This window comes from Balaenoptera borealis (assembly GCF_965194805.1).
Source record: "Balaenoptera borealis genome assembly, chromosome: 6".
NCBI lineage: Eukaryota > Metazoa > Chordata > Mammalia > Artiodactyla > Balaenopteridae > Balaenoptera > Balaenoptera borealis.
This window is the reverse complement of record NC_138863.1, coordinates 92,443,922-92,465,013: the sequence shown is the minus strand read 5'-3', so window position 1 is coordinate 92,465,013 and position 21,092 is coordinate 92,443,922. Positions and strand designations below refer to the sequence as shown.

Sequence of the window (21,092 nt, the reverse complement as noted above, 5' to 3'; positions counted from 1 at the left end):
ACATGTAGAGAGATATCTCTCTCTTTCTTCCTTTTCTTTTAAAGCCGTTAATTCTATCATGAGAATGCATCCTTATGACCTAATCTAAACCCAGTTATCCCCCAAAGACCTCATCACCAAATACCATCATATTGGGGGTTAGGTCTTCATGTTGAATTTTAGGGAACACAAATATTCAGTCTATAACATAACCCTTTTAGTGTGTCTGCCTGAAAATATTGGAAAGGGTTGGTTATGTAGTTAAAGGTTCTAAAGGACTCAAGGCCATTTTCCTTTGATGGTGGATGATTGAGAAGGAAGAAAAGCTTTCCTATATCTGAAGATTATGCAGAGTATGTGAGCTCATTGTTTTCTTTCTCTGTTAATGAAAGAAAAAGGAACTATCTCCCAAAATTAAAGAGGGATGAATTTAGGATATATAAAATAAAAATTATCTGAAAGTTAACCAAATCTCCAGATTACAAAAAAGTTAGAAAACTTTATGTTAAGATTCCTTACCAAAAGACTAAGCTATTTTTTCTCTTTTCTCCCTCATTTTTTTTCTCTTAAAAAAAAAAAAAAAAAGTGTGGGTCAGTATATTTAGGCATTTATTTAACCCTTTGGGTTTCTCCTAGCCATATGAAAATTAAGTTATCAGTAAAGAGGGTATTAGGTAAATTAATACTGGATTCTTCTGCTAGCTTCCATTCAATTCTTTGTAAAAGGGTAACATACAAATTCAGTTGATTTTAGCGCAAACTCATTTTGTCAATGATGTCCTATTCAAATGTCTGGGTTTCATTCCAGACATATTTTTACTGTGCTAATTTAGACAATCAGAACTGAACATTATAGAGCCAAGAGCATTTCACAGTTAAAAAACAGATGTAATGAAAGTTTCCACCATTTGGAAAGTAACTTAAACTAAATTTTCACATCAACCCATTAGGTTGAAGACTGTGTGTTTTAGCTCTATCCTGGTTCATTAATTCCTAATTCTTACTTACTCAGAAAATGGGTTCATTATGTTATTTGCATTTGAAATCCTGACCACAAAAAGACTCCCATCGTGTAATTTTCAGAATGTTCCATTGTATTTATTTTTTTAATTTATTTGTTTATTATTGAAGTATAGTTGATTTACAATGTTGTGTTAGTTTCAGGTGTACAGCACAGTGATTCAGTTATACATACATATATATCTATTTTTCAGATTCTTTTCCCTTATAGGTTATTACAAAATGTTCAGTATAGTTCCCTGTGCTATACAGTAGGTCCTTGTTGGTTATCCATTTTATATATAGTAGTGTGTATATGTCAATCCCAAATGAATGAACTAATGCCATTTGCAGCAACATGGATGGACTAGAGATTATTGTATTAAACGAAGTAAGTCAGAGAGAGAAAGACAAATATGACATTTGGAATCTTCAATCATATTTAAATAGCAGTCTTTTAACTCTGCTTAGAATTTTTCACACTCACTCTCACTTTGATATAGATTACTGAGTCTTCTTGGTTTCTTTTACGTTGGTTCAACTTTTCCGAGAAAACAGGCTACTGGGAAACTTGAATGTTAGCAGTACCTAAACGAGTTAAAGCCAAGTACTTCAAGAATATTTTTATCATTTTTGCACCCAGACTACCAACCATTTTCTTGGATGTTTTGGGTTGCACTTGCCCACTATCCTTCCTGGTTTTTGTTTTGTTTTATTTTGAAACAACTTCAGATAATGTACATTTGCATCCCTTTTCCCCAAAAGGTTGCACAGTTTGGACAGAAGCAGATCCCTCACAGTCACTAATGAGTTTGTCTTGGCTGAGAATAAAATGAGATTATTTCGACTTGGCTTTGTTAACTGTGGTCAGCAGTCTCTCAAATTGATTTCTGGCATTATTTGCTTTAGCAAGCAGCAGGTTGGAGGAGTAGACATGCCCTCAATAATAGAATTCATGTCCAGTGTCTTGGATTTGCACTGGACTATTTCTTTGTGACTTGTGAAATCAAAGAGATACAGAAATTAAAGCTACTTTCTTAGAAATGGAGAAATAGAAACATGGAAAAAAAAACCCAGAGATTATGTGATTTTTAAGCCAGTAACCACTGGGGGTTGAATGTCCTGAAAAAGGCAGAATAGTTCTAAATAAGGAAGTGAACCAAGAACTTCTAAGAAAACAGCTACCTTTACCTTTCCTCACAGATCAGTAATAATTATTCTCTCTTGGAAGCCCTGGTGTTCCTGATAGCTCCTGTCTCATTATGAGCTGATAACCATTGCATTTCATCTTCATCAGTTTGACTTCTGTTATCAGCAGTTTCCTCTGCATCCTGTTCTAGTTTCTCCTTTGGGGGTTGAAAGTCAATTACATCACCCATCTAACCAACCTCATTTTCAGCCAACCACGTAAGCTGTCAAAAGCCAAGGACTGGATTTCTTTTTTTGTATTTTTACTTCATAATGCTAAATAGAATAACTGGCACATAGTAAGCCATTAATAAATGAAATGCAGGACTAGCTGTTTCTGCTCTTTTCACAAAGTCAGAAGAAAAAAGAAACCTGCCACTTTTTGTTCTGTTGGTTTTGTTGAGAAAGATAAGAAATAAATAGGTGGAATACTAGAGGACCAAAATATAGAATTATGCTCCCTTGTATTATATTGGCCAAAGGAGGAAAATTCAAAGGCTTTGTATGTATTTATGATACATATTCCAGTATATTATACATTTGATTCAATATACTATTATATATACTTGTGAGAGTATTTTTAAATGTTAGATTTAATCTGTTTTAATCACTCCCTCATTCATTTTAATTTTAATTTTTATCAGATGTATATGTGTCCATAATTTGAAGGGTCAAATAGTTCTACAACAAAACTAAAAAATTTTTAAAATCTATGATGTTTGCCTACGTTTGCCCCTCCCCAGAGTCAACTACTTTCATTTATTCTAGCTAATTAAGTTGTTTTTTGAACCATGTCTCCAAAAACTGTGTTTGGTTTGTGGCTTCTTCTATTTTCAAATTTAAGCATTAACTATTGCCTTCCCACTATGAATTATAAGGATGTAGCTCTCTTGTCTCACCCTGCCCTAACTAGGCAGGCACAATTCCCATTACCCCGTACAGTAATTATGTAATTTTATTAGATCAATATATTCAATGTTTATATTAGCATGACTGTATCAGTGTTTTTGAAAGCCTTAACATGTGTAAGTAAACTATGATAATCATTCCTTTCATGTAACATTTTATTATGCCTGGAGTTAATCATTTTCTAGATTTTTTTCTTTACTTTGTTTTTCATCTTCTCAGCACTGAAAAAAACCCCAAACTCTGCTGATTGAGTAAATGTCTTCGCAAGATGATCAGATCCGTCAGTTTCATATTTCAGAAAAACTCTCATGGATCTTTCTGACCTATTCAATCTCGGCTCAATTGCTATATTCATATCTGTCATTCTGGGACCTCTCTCCAACGTCATCCTCTCTTCTCATTCTGTCTTCTGCTCTTTGTTGATTTACTCTCTTCTTTTAGTGAAATTCATCCTTCTGTAGTTTCCTGAGAAAGGATTTGGAGGTAAAGTTTTCATAATCATGAATTTCTGAAAACACCTTCATTCTGTTCTCACACTTGAATGATAATTAGATGAGGTATAAAATTTTAAGCTGGAAACACAGAATTTTGTAGATATTTTCCTTCTGGATTTTAGTAAGGGTGAGACATTAGAAGCATTTGAGATCTTTGTCTACATTGTTCAAAAATTTCACTAAGATGTATCCTCAATAGATCTATATTGTGTTTATTAAGCATTCAGAACTACCTTTTTATTTGGAAATATATACCCTTTACATTCTCATGAACTATTTTTTTAATGATTTCTCCCCTTAAACTTTTTTGCTCTCTAGCTCTGGAACTCCTAAAATCCAGATGTTAGACCTCCTGGATAGATTTTCTAAATCTTTTTCTCTCCTAGTTTCCATCTGTTTGTCTTTTCACTCTGCTTTTGAAAAAGATTTTCTCAACTTAATCCTACACTCTGTTGAGTTTCTTTTTTAGTTTCTGCTACTTTGTTTTAATTTCTTAAAGGATCTTTATTTGCTCAACATTCCTCTTCCAGATTATTCAGTTCCAGTGTCATGGTTGAAATATTATATATATATATATATTGTTTTAGTGTTAGTCCTTTTGTTCTCAGTTTTCTTCCCCTTACAAGATTTCAATGTGTTTCAACTTTTTATTTCATGGTTTGTATTGGTTACTCTGTCTTTTATGTCGACATTTTCCTCAGATACCTGATAATCCTTGTTTTTCTGCTTCTCTTTACAAGTCGCAAAGTCGAGTTACATGAACTTGGCTGCCCCTTACTAGCTTAAGAATAGCATGATCCAGCTGGGCTGTTCAGCTGGGAAACTTTTCATGTCAACAGAGTTAGGTCTTTCCTCTTGTACTTTGTATTTCCTAAAGAAGACTTCCACATTGGGTGCCTTGAGGAGGAAGACTTAGTTGTCAGTTTCTGGGAGCTGAGTTAGGGAAGAAGGTCAGAGGTTTCAGTCAGTGTTCAGTATGACCATGATCAAGTAATCTTAAATCTTCTCAACTAGGTCTTTGGCTGCTTCCAGTTCAGTGAGCCTATGATACGGTCATTTTAACCTCCAGTCTTTTGCAAAGGGGCTGGATGGAGGGGAGTCAACATTCTTGCGATGTGTCATGAGGAGTGAGCTGGGCATCTGATTGCTTTATAAACACTCTGGGCAATTTCTGCTCTTTTAAAAACCCCTGTTTCCCCCCCTTCAACCCCACTTCTAGAGATTCTGTGATCTCTAGACAGCTTAATCTTTCGCTTTTGCCGTTAAGACAGCTTAATCTTTGGCTTTTGCCGTTTACATTTTAGAATTTAATATTTTCTTCAGTCTGTTTAGTCCTTTACCTCTTGTCCCCTGATTTACAGCTTCCAGAACCATGACACCATTCTGTTCTGTCCCATTCTTTTAGCGTGTTTAGGACTCACAAAATTTTAATGAAGTTTAAGCAGGAATCAGAAGTGTATGCAAGTTCCCACTCTGCCATCTTTACCTGGAAGTCTAATTAATTTATATTTGTTATCTAAAATGCCTTCTTAAAAGAAGTATGGAATTTGTTTTTACCAAAATTGTAGAATGTTTTCTATCGTATGTTAGCATGCTGTGTGTACTTAACAATATGTCACTAAGTGAAATAAAAACAGTTATGCATAAATGCTTTAGTACCAGCTGGCTGTGCTAATCTTGCATGTTCTCAGTAGAACCACGGACTGTAACAATACACAACAAAATGCTTTGTACGTGCGTGTACTCACAATACCATCAAGCAGTATTAGAGCTGGAAGAGACCCAGCTCATCCTGGTCCATCTCCTTCATTTTGCATATAAATACACTTAAGTCTCAATGAGCCTAGCCCAGTGCGTCATGCAGCTATTACAGGAAAAGCCAGAGCCAGAGTCATTCTCCTGACTGGTCATGTTGCCTCTTCAGATTGTTCTTGGGTCTGGGTTGTTGGCATGAACTCTGGCTGTAAAGCAAGTTTCACTTGGGCGCTGTGAAGATTTGAAACAAATGTGTAAAACGTGTTATTAGGAGAAGATCTGGTTACAATCATGCAGGTGGCCAGTACTTCCTCAAAGTAGTTAAATGTATGAATTGAATATTGTTAGTCACCTTAAGATTCATTATTTCTCAGTGCTTAAAAGTAAAATTAGATCAAGTTCCCATCTTCACTCATAACTAGTAAGACATTGGAAGACAGTTGTAACCTTAATTCAGCTAATTTTAGCTGGTAAAATATTACACATAAGAAAATGGAGGGACTTCCCTGGCAGTCCAGTGGTTGGGACTAAGCCTTCGGATATGGGGGGGGCGGTGCGGGTTCGATCCCTGGTCGGGGAGCTGGGATCCCACCTGCCTCACAGCCAAAGGACCAAGACATAGAACAGAAGCAATGTTGTAACAAATTCAATGAAGACTTTGAAAAGGGTCCACATCAAAAAAAAAAAAATCTAGAAAAAAAGAAAAAGAAATTGGAGGCATTTGATTTTGAGATATATATCACTTTAAACAAATTCAATTTCACACAATAAGCACAATATTGGCTGTTTACATTGAAAAATGCACCTTTGAGGTTAAATACCATTATTCTGGATAGAAAGCCTTTCCATAGCAGGCTTCCCTGTTGCATTAAAATAGATTCATTTCCCTCATATTTCTTGCATACAACTTTTCAGGAATCCATCTACATATTATGGGAAGTGATTTGTTCTTCATTAAAAAGTCTTGAGAGAGAAACGAAATTGTATGACCAGTGAATATATATAGTGCATATGATCCTCTGAATGCACCATTATTCAGACTTTTATTATGGGGTTTTATTAAGTTTGAGATTCTAGAACAGAATTAAAAAGTGTAACAAATTCACTTATCATAAAGGATGTAGCAAATGCATGGTCTCCAGAGGACCGAAGAGGAAATGGGAATGGATAAACATAATGTCCGCAGCATCTTGCCAGAGTCTATGGAGGAGACAAGAAAATGAAAACAAATGTCTTCTTGACATGACATCAGCTTTGTACATGACAGACAATTTATTATAATGGCAGTGATTATGGTTCCATGTAAAGTGTGAGCACCCATAGTGATCTACAAAGAGGAAATCATTTGTAGAAAAAGGAGAGTTCCTTAGATGTTTTAAGTAAACAGATCCACAAGAAAATGTAGTATGCTTTAGTAAGGCCCGGGGGGGGCGGGGCGGGGAGATAAATGTGGATATGGGGCTGATTTATTGTTTCTCTGTAGCAATGCAACAATTAATATCCTGGGTGTTTGAAGTTGCTTTTCAATAGAGAACACCAAATTATTTCTAAATTCGAGTTTTACACCTCATTGGTTACTTAGTTACTGGTACTGGAATGATTATATGACGTGAAGTTTAGCTTTCTGAGTAATCATACAACACTCATTATCAAGATAGCTTATTTCATGGCAGATATAGTTAAAATTTCTGTTTTACAGAGGCTTTGAAGAATCTTATCTCTTACGCTCCAAGAGGAAGTACGTTTTTTTTAAAATCTATAATTATTTGCTGCAGTTATTTGGCCCAACTCTTCCCTGTGCCTTTCTGTGAAGTGCAGCAGGTAACTAAAGCACCATCCATCTGTCAAACCCAGAGCAACTGTTAAAAAATACCCAGCCCATTTTTCCTCCTGATTTAGACATTGGTTGCACAACAGCTGTTTGCAGAGATACAGGTGAATCTTATGTAAATACTGCCATATTCCTTTAAAAATGGAATAAACCACTTTCCACATGCAGTGTGTGAATTAGCATATTCATTCTTTCACACCTGCCAAATATACGTTTCCCTTATACGTGTACATAAAATAGGGACCGGAGAAGCATAAAGCTTCTAGCATATTGCATACTTTTAGAAAATATTCTGTAGAACAAAGTGTGTATGAATTTTTTCCAGACATATGAAAGAAATTTCAAAAAACTTCCATACAGTTTGACTTGAGGGCTTCATTCGACAGAAGAACACAGAATTTAGACGTGGAAGATATTTCTGAAGGAATCTCATCTGATGTGTTTTTAGTGGCTGTGAGAAAAATGACTTGGAAACACTAGAAAGCATCTCATCATTAGTTTACACCTCTAATGAGCCCATGATATAGAAGGAAGGAAAGAAAAACAACACACGTTTATAAGGGGAGTTAGGTGATTTCTTACCAGACAGATTTTTATAACATGGTGAGAAATTAACCACCATGCAATGCTCGTGTATTCTGAACACATTTAAATGCAGGTGATTCATAGATATTGATATATTTAGTGAGCCTTTTCTCCTCACCTGCTGGAAGTTGAGTATTCTGTTGTGTATTATGAGCCCTCATAGGGCAGAAATTCTGTCTTCTATTAAACTGTTACATTATATCCTCCAAATAGAGTTCTGTAGGATTCTAACTTGGTAAATATGGCACCACAGAAAGTCTAGGCAAATGTCTTTTTTTCTTAATGAAGGAAAAAAATTAAAAATAAAACCTTGCAGGTTAGAAACATGAGAAAAGAACTGCATTAATAATAAAATCTTAATTTTATTACTAATTGTTTATGAAAGTTAATATAAATGGTGTTGAGCATAAATTTTGCGAGAATAATTTCTTGGCTGGCTGGTAAAGAGTTCTAATTCCCAGGATTTCTGGAAATGCAGCATCTAATTGACAATTTTGTGACATGATTTCTGAGCTCTTTTTCTAAAATTATATTGATTTATTTGAGATTCAGAATATTTAAATGATGAAGTTTTTCTAGTAGCTTCATTGAGAGAAAATTCACTCTTTAAAGTGTACAATTTGGTAGTTTTTAGTGTATTTACAAAGTTGTGCAACCATCACCACAATCTAATTCCAGGACATTTTCATCACCCCCCAAAAGAAGCACTCTACCATGAGCAGTCATTCCCCATTGAATTATTTTTAATGAAAGAAAGTCAACTGAGATAAATGGAGCTACTCTAAGGTGTTGTAAAATCAGGGGGAGAGTCACTGATGTATAAAAAGCTTGGTTGTGGTGATGGCTCCTTCCTATTCACTGTCATGATTTAATTTAGAGTGATGGCTGCCAAATGTCTTACTGAATGTGATGATTGATATGCATTTATAAATGGTTTTCTTCCAGACAGGTTTTAATATTTCTCCATAGGAGGAAGGACTCAGAGAGGCAGTCTAAATGGAAGGAGAGGCTGAGAACTTTTAAAGCTGAGTTTGCATAGCCTGTCCTGTCTATTCTGAGTATATGTATTTTTTGGTCTGGCTTAGGGGAGGGAGTGGTTGGAGATTAATTAAGAGCCTTGTCTTGCAGCTTCGTCAACAAACAAGCTACTCTCTGTACTTAAATATTTATTTTGGATGGTTTCATTGTGGCTAATGGAGATCGCTGGGGGTCTAAAGCTACTCCAGGACCACTTGTGCGCATGCAGACATAGTTGGCAGGCTACACTGTGTCCTAGAGAAGGACAATTTATGCTTTTTTCCCTTGGATTTAGGATTCTTAGTGACTACTCTTTCTCAACTCGAGTGTTTGAAGGTGCTCACCCTGCTTGTCTGGAAACTCTGATTTCCTGATTTTACTTGGTAGTCAGCTTGGACTTGTGTTTCCCACTCCCCAAGGCCTACAGCTGACCCTGATCACTTTGCTTCCAACCATGGCTGGGTAACTTGACCACAAGTCCTAACCTTCCTTTCTGGAATCTGCCACACCAGATTAGCTGTCAGAGTTTAAGGTCTCCCTTCCTCCTTTGTTACTCTCACCTGTATTAGCTATGCTTTTTGTTTGTTTTTTTGTTTGTTTGTTTTTGATATAATTTATGAATCATTTGTAATTTTATTTTGTTCACTTTTTTCCTGAAGTGTTTCATTCTTGCCGGTGTTTTTCAATTAGGGGAAAAATCCCTTGAAGCCAAGAGCCCTACCTGTGTATATTTCCTTGGTTAGCTGTGAACACAGAGAGATTCAGGACTTAAAAATCCCTTAGAATAAAATGAATGGGCATTTTTAACTGTTCATTTCCTGATCTTGTATTAGAACCTAAATACAATGCTTCAAGGTTACCAAGGGACTATGTTTACATTATTAACTTATTAAGCATTTCTTATTTATTTGAAAATTCTTTTTTTTTTCCCTGAGAGGGCAGCGATAACTGGGGAGTATGTTTCCAACATGCAAAGTGAGTTGTATCTTTCCATAAGCAAGCTTATAATTGGGCTCCTGCAGGCACACAGCTTCCCATATGGTACTTATGAGTCAATTAAAGCACCCTAACAAGCAATTATGGGTTTACTGTTTAATTCAATTTCCACAGCTCACACTGTTCCACTCAAAAGTTGCATGTATGTTATTTAGCATGTAATAATAAGCACACATTTTATTCAAATGTAGTTTTTGAAGAATGGGATCTCCAAATACTGTGGTTTTACCCACTGTGCTCTGCACAGAGAAAAAATACAAGGGGAAAATGAAAACCCTTGGAATATGGCAAGAACTGGCTTTTAATTCCAAATTGCCTCATTTGGATAACAGCAAGTGAAAATGTCTTCTCTACTACATACAATTGGCGCAGAAATGGAATTGCTAGGACATCCACTGGGAGAATTACAATACGTGGAATGGCTGATACGTGGAATGGCTGGTAGATTGAGCTCAGGTGATTGACGTCTGAGGGGGAAGGGCCTGGGGTTGGTCCTTGAGTGAAGTTGGCTTGGTCAGGCCAGGGTAACCCCCGTCTCTGTCCTGGGAGATGCAATGCTAGGGGGCCTCCTTCTCAGTTCCCACTATGCTACCAGGGCTCCTGGCCGTGCCCCACACCAGCGCTGGCCACCTAGGGGAAGGATTAGAGCAGCCCTTCCCTCTCCCTGAGGCCAGAGAAACTAGGCACAGGCAAGCTGGGAAGACGATTCCACACAGCATCTGAAAGCCCGTATTGATGTCCATCCCAACCCTGGCCAGCTCTTGGCTCTCAAGCATGGGGTGGACTGGATCATTCACAGTGGACAGTTCAGAGCAGGGTCAACAAGACACGCTTGCTGTGAATGAGAGCTTAGACGGACGTAGCCTTCTTTTCCAGGACCTAGAACTTGCTATTCTTTCTAGCTGTTCTCACTCCCTTCTCAATTTCAGTACTTCTCTGCAGAGATGATTGTCCCTTCATTCACTCTTGAAGCCAACAATCGAAGCGTTATAGTTGGATGGGACAAAGTGGCTTTGCATTTCACGTGGCTCAGACTCACCCACATCCTGGTATTTGACATTGGAATGCACTTTTGTTTGATATAGAGGTACATTCTTACTTATGCTTCATCTTGAATAAGAAATAAGTCTGCCTGTTTCTCTTCCCTGAGGATACCCAACAGAGGGTGGGGAGAGTAATTCTAAAGGTAGCCTGAGTGGCTGAGGGAAGCCGGGCAGGGTGATTGAAAAACCAGAGAATTAAAACAAAACAAAACCAACCTGTTGTGAAAACAGTGACTGGGGAAGGCATGGTAAGCCTGGTTGTGTCGACTCTGTTTTTCTTCTTATTTTTGGAAGTCGATGAGGTAGGCTTGGTTCTTAATCTAGTGGATGATGCAGTGCTAGGAGGAAATACCTTCGCCCTATGTTGTAGGCTGGCTAACAGCCCCCCAAATGACCAGGCCCTAATCCCCAGAACCTGTGAATATCTTACCTTACATGGCAAAGGGGACCTTGCAGATGTGACTGATTAAGTTAAGGATCTTGTGGGGAGAACAGGCTGGATTACTCAGGTGGGTCCAATGCAATCACAAAAGACCCTATAAGAGGGAGGCAGGAAGCGATGTGATGACGGAAGCAAAGAGACAGAGAAAAAGCGGCCGTGCTCGTGCCATAGTCTCGGCTTTGAAGTCTGAGGAAGGGGCTAGGAGTGAAGGGTGTAGGCAGCCACTGCAGCTGGGAAGGGCAAGGTACCTGTTTCTCCGCAGAGCCTCGAGGAGGAACCCGTCCTGCTGACATCTTGACTTTAGCCTGAGGAAACCGATTTTGGGCTTCTGACTCCTAGAATTGTAAGAAAAACATTTTCTGTTCTTTTAAGCGGCTAAATTTTTGGTAATTTCTTACAGTAGCAACAGAAAACAGCAATACCCTGGAAACAAATTAACATTAAAAAACATCTTTCCTGAAACTAAAGGACCAATGACGTTGAGCTGTCCAGGAGAGCATCTGAGTCCTGAGCACTGACACCTAGGTCTCCAGAGGCGGGTTGCCCAATGACCCCTGCCTCCTACCTCATGGTGGGGCTTCAGAGAATCTGTCTGCTCTATTTAAGGGCACCTTAATGTGTGTGCTCCTTTTTCAGGAGACACGTCAGTTCAGGCTCAGCTCTCCAGGGCCTTGGCAGCTGGTGGTGAAGCATGTGTAGAGGAGGCTTCACATCAATATTTTTTTAAATGCTTTTAAATTTGTGTCCTTAATCCAATCAGATTTCTGTCTCTGCCTCCTGTCTGCCATTACGGCTTCAGGGAAAGGGACAGGATAAATGCCACCTCAGATGGGAGGCGGATGTGTCTCTCAAACAGGGAGAAGGAAAAGCCCTCCTCTTCTTGCCAGGGTGGGTGATTGGTAGTAAAAGAGAAGGGGGGGCGGGTTGCAGGGCGGGGAAGCAGAGCAGAAGAAACGTGTGTCGTGCTTTTCCCTGACTCAGGGCTGATGTTTTAGAGGTGAGAGTTCGGCTAAGGAAACAGAAGAAAGCTGAAGGTTTTCTGCAACGTGTCTTGTTTAGAACTCTGGGAAGAACTCTGGGATGGATTGGGAGGCTGGGATTGATGTATGTACACTACTATGTATGAAGTAGATGGCTGGTGAATGCCTACCGTATAGCACAGGAAAAAAAGCTACAATCTGTTTGCAGGACATATATTGAGTTAACCTTAAAAATGCATTCCAGTACGCATTAGGTGCAGACAAATACTGTTGGATTCCACTTATACAAGGTACCTAGAATAGTCAAATTCATAGAGTCAGAAAGTACACCCGTAGATGCTAGGGGGTGGGGAAGGGGAATGGGGAACTAGTGTTTAATGGAGACAGAGTTTCAGTTTAGGAAGGTGGAAAATTCAGGAGATGGCTTATGGTGAGAGTTGCGCAACAATGTGAATGTACTTCGTTCCACTGAACTGTCAGTTAAATATGGTTAAAATAGTATATTCATATTATGTGACTTTTACCACCATAAAAAAACAGTAACAAAAAAAGAACTCTGGGAAGAGATGCCCTACGGGGCACCACTCCAGAAGTAGGGCCTTATTGCCGCCCCAGAAGCTCCCTGGGTTTCCCGTGCTACAGAGAGTCTGCAGAAATGCCTTCATGCCCGGGGAAGGGTGGGGTCTGCAGAAGTGCCTTCATGCCCGGGGAAGGGTGGGGTCTGCAGAAATGCCTTCATGCCCGGGGAAGGGTGGGGTCTGCAGAAATGCCTTCATGCCCGGGGAAGGGTGGGGTCTGCAGAAATGCCTTCATGCCCGGGGAAGGGTGGGGTCTGCAGAAATGCCTTCATGCCCGGGGAAGGGTGGGGTCTGCAGAAATGCCTTCATGCCCGGGGAAGGGTGGGGTCTGCAGAAATGCCTTCATGCCCGGGGAAGGGTGGGATAGGTGCTGGTGCCGGCAGGCTTCACAGGGGAACCCGCTCTGACTCTCGCAGAGCACTGATCACGGGGCCCCAGCCGGATACGCCACACCTGGAGGGAGCCAGGTGGGCTGAGCTCTCATCAGCTTAGATGACAACAGCCCCTCATCAGGCCGAGAGGGAATGGTTTGTGAGATTTTCACCCTGAAGTGAGACTTCCCTGGTGGATGTCACCAGGGTGAGCAGCCAGCCGGTGGACGAGGGCCACTCTTATTGCAGATGCTGGCAGGGCCCTTCTTCACGCAGCTCTGAGACCCTTGCTGGCTGCCAGGCACCCAGATACCTTCCTGGAGGGGGCAAAGGGAAATGGCTGGAAGGAAAACTGCACATTCACCTGAAAATAATTATTTCAAATAGGAAGGAGGCTAATTAAAATGGCCCAAACTGAGAGAGCTTTAATTGGCATTTGTACCTTTCCTGATTACCTGCTAGGAGGGGAGTTCTTAAGAATGATTGCATCAGTCTATAATGAAATCGTTGGAGTGGAGTGCATTTCTGTCCTTAGACTCGGCAAGAGCTGGCCTGCCCTGGCCTCCGTGCCTTAGAGGGCCCTTCTCCTACCTTCTCCTAGCCTGTTCCTTCCCACAGGCAAGAAGCCTCACTGGAGCCCATGCTTCCCCATCCATCCCCTTATCTAAACCCTGCTCAGCTGTCAGGACCTTGGAATTCCCTGCCCTAATGGCCCTGAACCAGCTTCAAGAACTTACGGGGCCTCTTCTCTGAGTCTGACTCTACAGCCTAGATCTGATGGGTGGACAGGGGTGGCTGATTTGTGAATTGAGCTTTGGGGGATTGACTGTAGTGCCCACTCATAAATGTAAGACGGTCCCTCCGGGGGTAGAATCCAGCTGGGAGTGAAAGGAGAAGAGGGCTGGCCAGACACCCAGGGCTGGGCCCACAGTCCCTGTGCTGCCACATTCCAGCCTGAAACTCCAAGTCCTTCCAGAATTTTTATTGAACCCTCATGTTCCAAGTCATGAAGACATACATGTTAAGTAGGAGAATAGAACTGATCTATTACAGGTTGGTAAATTTCAAAGATAACTTCGAACTCTTTAGTCTTGTGGTTTGTGACCTCTTGTATTCCAACGCTGGTCCCCACGTGTGTTAGGGGCAACCTGGCATTGCATCACTAAATCAGGGACCTTGCTACACAGACATGGAACGTGTCATTACAAATGTTACGAGCCTTATCAAAGGAGAGGTCAAGGGTCTTAGAACGTGCATAGCAAGGGCAGGAAGCGGGCCTGTTACATTGCTTGTTCCTCTGCACAGGCATAAGGTGTGCCAGGCTCCTGTCTTCACTAGGTGCATCCAGTCATCCTTCATGCGTCCCCTCCATCCAGGAAGGCTCCTGACTGCGCAGTGCCTGAGGACCCTGAGCATAGTGACCTTTCATTTCCATGTTTCTTTCATCTGTGTGTCCCAGGCCGCCAGTGCAGGGTCTGCCCTATAGAACACGTTGTTCGAATGTCGTGTTAGCTGAGCAGTGGCCGCCCGCCCCCTCCCCTCCTCTCCTTGATGTGCATGTAAACTGGGTTCTGTACCTGATTGAAGCAGTTCACGATTGCAGGACAGCAAGCTAACAGCTCTTCTGTTTTTCTAGCATGTCACCCTCATTTCCTGGAAATCATGACCTCTTGAAACAAATTCTTCCTACCCTTTCTTGAACTCCGGTCAGGAGCAGCTTTGGGGAAGTAATGTGGGTGTCCTTGGTGAAGATGATGAACGTGAATAGATCTGGAGTAGCAGATTCCATTGCTTACTTAGTCTTTCCAGGTAGAACATTATCATTTCCTATTATAAGGCCAGCAACCCCTGCCCTCTTCATACCATAACTGAAAAGAAAACAAACTTATCCGTGTCTATCAGAGTTTAGAGGTGATAGGGGGCAGAAAGACTAGCCATTTAGTAGTAGTTAATAATCTGCTGATTTCAGTCACCATTAAAGCCTAAGAAGGCTGCCTAACCGTCCCACATTGACAGCCAGCGTCTTCAAAAAATTAACTACGAGACACGCTGAGAATTCATACAGGTCCTTGCTTTATTTCTTTAGCTAAATTCTCTGATAATTTTACATTTCCTGCTAAGCCATCCCTTTTCATGTTGCTAGAATTGAAAATAATCAGATAACAGCGGAAAGCAATTAGTAACTTTTTTCCCCTTTTTGGTGATTTTTTTTTCTCCCAAGGCTCAGGCTGTGTGGTGATTAAGAGAAAGATCAAGCTGAACTCAACTCTATGTGTTATGTACATTGCTAGACACTATGAATAGGAAAATGTGACCTCAGGCATCACAGAGATGTTTGGAGGGTTCCAGGTCACCCGACCATATCCACTTACCAGGTGACTGTTCTTATCTGAGAGCTCTTGTCTCAACAGCTTAGCTCAACCACCTGCTTCTCCATCATTCCTTAATGAGAATACCCATCTGTTCCAGGCAGCTACTCTGAGAGCTTTCTGCCCAAAGCTTAAGATAGCTAAATTTCAAACAATGCACAGTGAGATTGTTCTGCAGCTATTTGAGCTAATTTTACCTGGGAGTACAATTTTCCTCCAGTAAACACAGCAGTATTTCAAGTTTAATAAAATATAATTAAGCATCAAATTGCCACTCTGCTTAAATGATTCATTCCAGGTAGAAACATATGACAGGAACGGTCAGTAGTGAATACCTCTTCCTTGCCTCATGAAAAGACCTTTCCCACTAGTATAGTACAGTAATTTAAATACTTAAAAACATCAAAAGAGACATCTTTTCTCTAGATTGTGACCTGCAAGTGATGTGCTGTGATCCAAAAGTCCCAGAACTCAGAGTTCAACTAAATAGCAGGTGTCTGACAGGTCCATTCTCTGTAATGGCCTATTTTTTTCATGCCTGCCCTGAACACATCCTTTCCATTCAAGACTGAAGTACCTACTTTTCTCTTGTTTACCAGGATTTCCCCATTGGTTATTGCCATTAGGGAAACTACATTACTGTGCTACTATTATCTGTCTACCTGCCTGTCACTGCCACTACTATAGCCTCCCAAAAGTTAAATTATTTATATGTTCATGTATATCTGCATACACACACAGAAAATACTTTTATAAATTATTCATAGTTCCTTATATTTTGTGACCAAGTGATTAGATGGATGGATGAATAAATGGGTCAATTTCAGTAAGGTCTATTAGGGAAGAAGGTATAGGTAATAAAGATCCAGGTGTATAAGCAGCCTAGTGTCTAGTCTGCCATGGAGGTAGAGAAAGTGACCTTAAGAAGGTTTATTCCTGATCCCAGGGCATAAGCTATTTTTTCTGCCTTATGTTTATTCTTCTTGTGATCAGTAATGAAGCTCAAATGCTCCTAATGGTCTGAAAAGCGTTGCTACAATATATGCCCCTAAGTATTACTTAGATGTTAAAATTCTCATGAATTCAGCATTAGCACAGAGGGGCATGGCACCTGTTTTTGTTGGATATGACTACCTCAGTAAGCGAGGTGAAAATATGGCCAGCACTCTTGTGCAAATACTCACGCTTTTCTCATTAGACTCTTTAAGTACTAGGGATTTTGATCGTGATGCTTCTGGAAAGAATTCCCAGCAGACCTTAGATTCCAGTTTCTGACTTCCTGAAGTTGTGGTCTTATATGGTAGCTTGTACTGTAGCCCCATTTTTATAGACACTAAGCATAATGCAAGAGCATCACTTGGAAATATAACACAATATCCTTGGGAGGGCCATGCAGTCCTTGGAAGAGCCTACTGACTTCAACATTATAATTTAAGGGAGGCTCCAGTCACATTTCTTAGGCGTCAAGAGGGTTTGGTAGGGTTTGGAAAATTCTTCCTGAGCCAAGGCAAGAGATGGTGGAATCTTCTTTGCAGTCATGTCTTACATTTCATTTCCAATAGCCTTCCTCATAATAATAGAAACTCTCCAGGCAGATGTACCAAGTGCTTAGTTCTGTGCTAAACACTTCATCTACATCAATTTATCATAAGATGTAGGTATTATCATTCCCGTTGTATGGATGAGTTAATTGTTTCAGTAGAATTTACATAAGTTGCCCAAGGTTACAGTAAAAAAAAAAAAAAGTCTCTTTAGTTCTGTTAAACACCAAGGCCCACAATTTGATAAGTACACTTTACTTACCACCTCTGATTTAGTCCTCAAAGAAATTATCTGACTTAAGGAGTCTATACACACTTAATATTGCCCACAGAACTATATTGTAGGTTAAAAATAACATAGTTGAAAAATATCCTTTGAATAGATACATATGTATGTATAACTGAATCACTTTGCTGTACACTTGAAACTAACACAACATTGTTAATCAACTATGCTCCAATATAAGATAAAAATTTAAAAAAATATCCTTTGCCCATGAGTTGCCCAGTGGAAGGGGCCTCTGAATTGGGTTGTACCTCTAGCTACTAGTTATCCCCACTTACTCTGTCTTCCCTTTTCATTTCCTTTGTATGTATCTGTCATCTTTCCTTTGCTGGGTTTCCAGTCCTGTGTACTTCTTGCCTGCTATTTCTTCATTTTTTGCCTACCCTCTAGTATCATTCAATACCCAGTCATTTGATAAATGTTTACTAAATGATTCCTTTTATACTAGAACATTCCTGAGAAGTAAATTGTTTTATTCAACTTGTTCATGTTTTTATTTCTATTGGTTCTTTTCACACTTGAAAGTAAATTAGGATCTTGAACTTGAAGAAATCTGAAAACCATAATGCCTGACCTAAACTGATGATTGCATGCTATGTAGCATATCAATTGCCACTCACCCCTGAGTTGATCATCAGTGATAACCTAGAGCAATGGTCTTCAGTCTAATGTGGGTCAAGTTCATACTACAACTCTGAATGCATTCTGTGGCCCTTAGAATCCTCCAAAGCCTCCATTAGACTACTGGGTCACTTTATGCAGGAGTGATGGATCTGATTTATTCTATGTAGTCCTGTTAATGCATTGAATGTGTTAAGGGCATATCTAGTATATCGGTTGACTAATGGTGATTGTAAGTGTAGTGCAGAATCAGGTGAAGATTCACCCAGTTTTCTCTTCACCTTAATCTGAGGATGGCCAAGGAAGAAATGAGGTGTGGTGAGCGAGAGTGTGTACATGTATACCTGCTAGAACTATCAGCCTGCTTGATTTAAAACAAATATAAAAGATAATAATAATAGCCTTTATTTGGCTCTTGGTGGGTGGAGACACTGCTTTGAGAATTCGCACAGCCCTTTGTTTATGTGCTTTTATAATACTCATTGTAACGATGAGACCAAAGCATAAACAATTTAAATAACTCATCTCAGTTCACATAACACCCAGGTGTTTGGAGATGGAATTTGCATTCATGGCACTTAGTAACAGTGTCTGTGAATTCTGTCATATGCTAAAGCTATTCTTAGTTTCTTGTGCAAAGAGTTCAATATAGACATTCATAAATCCAGTGTATTCTAATTTAGACAGTTTGTAGAACTTAAAAATATCTTTGAATGTTTATCATAGCTTTCAAATTTTAAACTTATTGAAATGAAATATAGAAAGTGAATATTTTATAAATTTATTTATTTTAGGCTGTGTTGGGTCTTCGTTGCTGTGCATGGGCTTTCTCTAGTTGGCGGCAAGCAGGGGCTACTCTTCATTGTGGGGCGCGGGCTTCTCATTGCGGTGGCTTCTCTTGCTGCAGAGCACAGGCTCTAGATGTGCGGGCTTCAGTAGTTGCAATGCGTGGGCTCAGTAGTTGTGGCTCGTGGGCTCTAGAGCGCAGGCTCAGTAGCTGTGGCACATGGGCTTAGTTGCTCCTCGGCATGTGGGATCTTCCTGGACCAGGGCTCGAACCCGTGTCCCCTGCATTGGCAGGCAGATTCTTAATCACTGTGCCATGAGGGAAGTCCTAGAAAATGAATATTTTAAAATAATGTATTATCATTGGAAAAACTCTTCATTTGTATATTCATAGAGGTTTAATTTTCAAACAGCAATACTTTTTGAAAGTATTTAAAATTCCTCTTCATATTATTCAGTGCATTGTCATCTTGGAAAAAAAAAATTAACTTGGCATGATAAAAAAAATCCCCTAAATTAACTCCAAATTAGTTATCTAAACATGAAATTCAAGTAACATTTGCTTGTACACTACTTAAGAAAGTATCTTGTTTTATTCATCATTAATGGCTATAATAGTCCCAACAAAGAAAATGCAGGTGATGTTGGTTTGATGTGTAATGGATTTTGTTCCTAGGATGTGGATAAAAACAAGAACAAAAACTATTCAAAATTAATGAATAGCCCCACCTGCTATGGAGCAGATGTACAAACTGGGAAGTATTGTGTGTGTATCCATTGTCATCTTAGCTGATTCCTTTGTCCTAAAGCATTAGCTAGGTTTGGCTTTCACCAGTAAATAGATAGATAGATGGATAGATAGATAGATAGTTGGATAAATGGTGTTCAGATTGACTTATTCTCTGCTGTGCTCAGAATAAAGAAAGGAATTCAGAATATAAGAGAAATGGGCAACTGAAAGCCCCTGTGTATACTTACCCTGTGTTAAAGAAGTGTATATAAAGAGTTCTTAACAACATTGTTCCTAGGCTGTGGTCTCTTTATTTCTTGTGACTTGGTAGATTTTCAAGAGCTGTAATAAAAACGATCCTAAACCATAGTTTCTTTAGGATGATGAACGCAGCAAATATCCATTAACAAATACCATGTCCAAAGGCATCATGCCAAAAGTGGGTGGTCAGTGGGCAGGCTGGATCAGAACCACTTGGGACACTTAAAGACAAAAATATTCCTGGACTTCTCCCCCAGAGATGCTGATTTAGTAGGTCTGAAGTTATGCCATCAGAACTCTATATTCTCAGAGACGTCCGTGATTAGGAATCGGTTGAGAAGTGTAGTTTTCAACTGGGGGTGACATTTGGCAATGTGTGAAGTCATTTTGGGTTTTCAAAACTGGGAGGGTGTGTGTACTATTGGCATCTAATGGGTTGAGGCCAGGAATGCTGCTAAGTATCTTACAATGCACAGGACACACTTGTGTACCCACAAAATTATCTAATCTAAATCGTCAGTGGTGCCAAGGTTGAGACATGCCGATCTAGAAAATAAAGATATATCCTTAGAGTCCATAATTAGGGTGAATAAAAGATGCACAAAAATACCGTTCATTCTTAATAAAATAAATGGCATTAGTCCAAAGACTCAAAAAATTAAGCAAAATCTCAAAAATGTTTTACCTTGAGATTATCAGTTCATGGTATGACTGGAGACATTCCAGCTGAAAAAGTATGTGAGAAACATCTGCAACTGGTAGGATATTTGTATTGGGGATTATCTGGATAGATTATGCCCGTATTTAAAAAAAATAAATAAAAATTTTAACTGATCCTGAAATGTTAGCAAGGGAAAAAATGTTTACTTGTAAAAAGCAGAAATTCCTTTTAAAATACTGACTGAAGTGAAAAATTGGGCCATTTACATAAGTGCCATTTAAACAAGTAAACAAAAATCAAATCTAGGATAAGTTCAGATGATTTTTTGGTGGTTTTGTCCTTTTTTGTCCTCCTATTACTCTTTTTTTTTTCCAGTTGTTGATTTTTTTTTTTTTTTGGAGTATAATTGCTTTACAACGTTGTGTTAGTTTCTGCTCTACAGTGAAGTGAATCAGCTATATGTATACCTATATCCCCTCCCTCTAGGACTTCCCTCCCACCACCCCTCCCCACCATCCCGCCCATCTAGGTCGGTCGTCACAAGGCACCGAGCTGAGCTTCCTGTGCTTTATAGGATGTTCCCGCTAGCCATTTATTTTATGCACGATAGTGTATATATGTCAATCCTAATCTCCCAATTCGTTCCACCCTCTCCTTCCCCTCCTGTGTC

At 39.6% G+C, this 21,092-nt stretch overlaps 1 protein-coding gene across 2 annotated transcripts in view; it reads left to right on the top strand.

The window, feature by feature from the left end:
* The window catches only part of THSD7B (thrombospondin type 1 domain containing 7B), a 1,176,114-nt gene that overhangs the window by 889,936 nt on the left and 265,086 nt on the right, over positions 1–21,092 (top strand). The gene's annotated exons all lie outside the window — the stretch shown is intronic.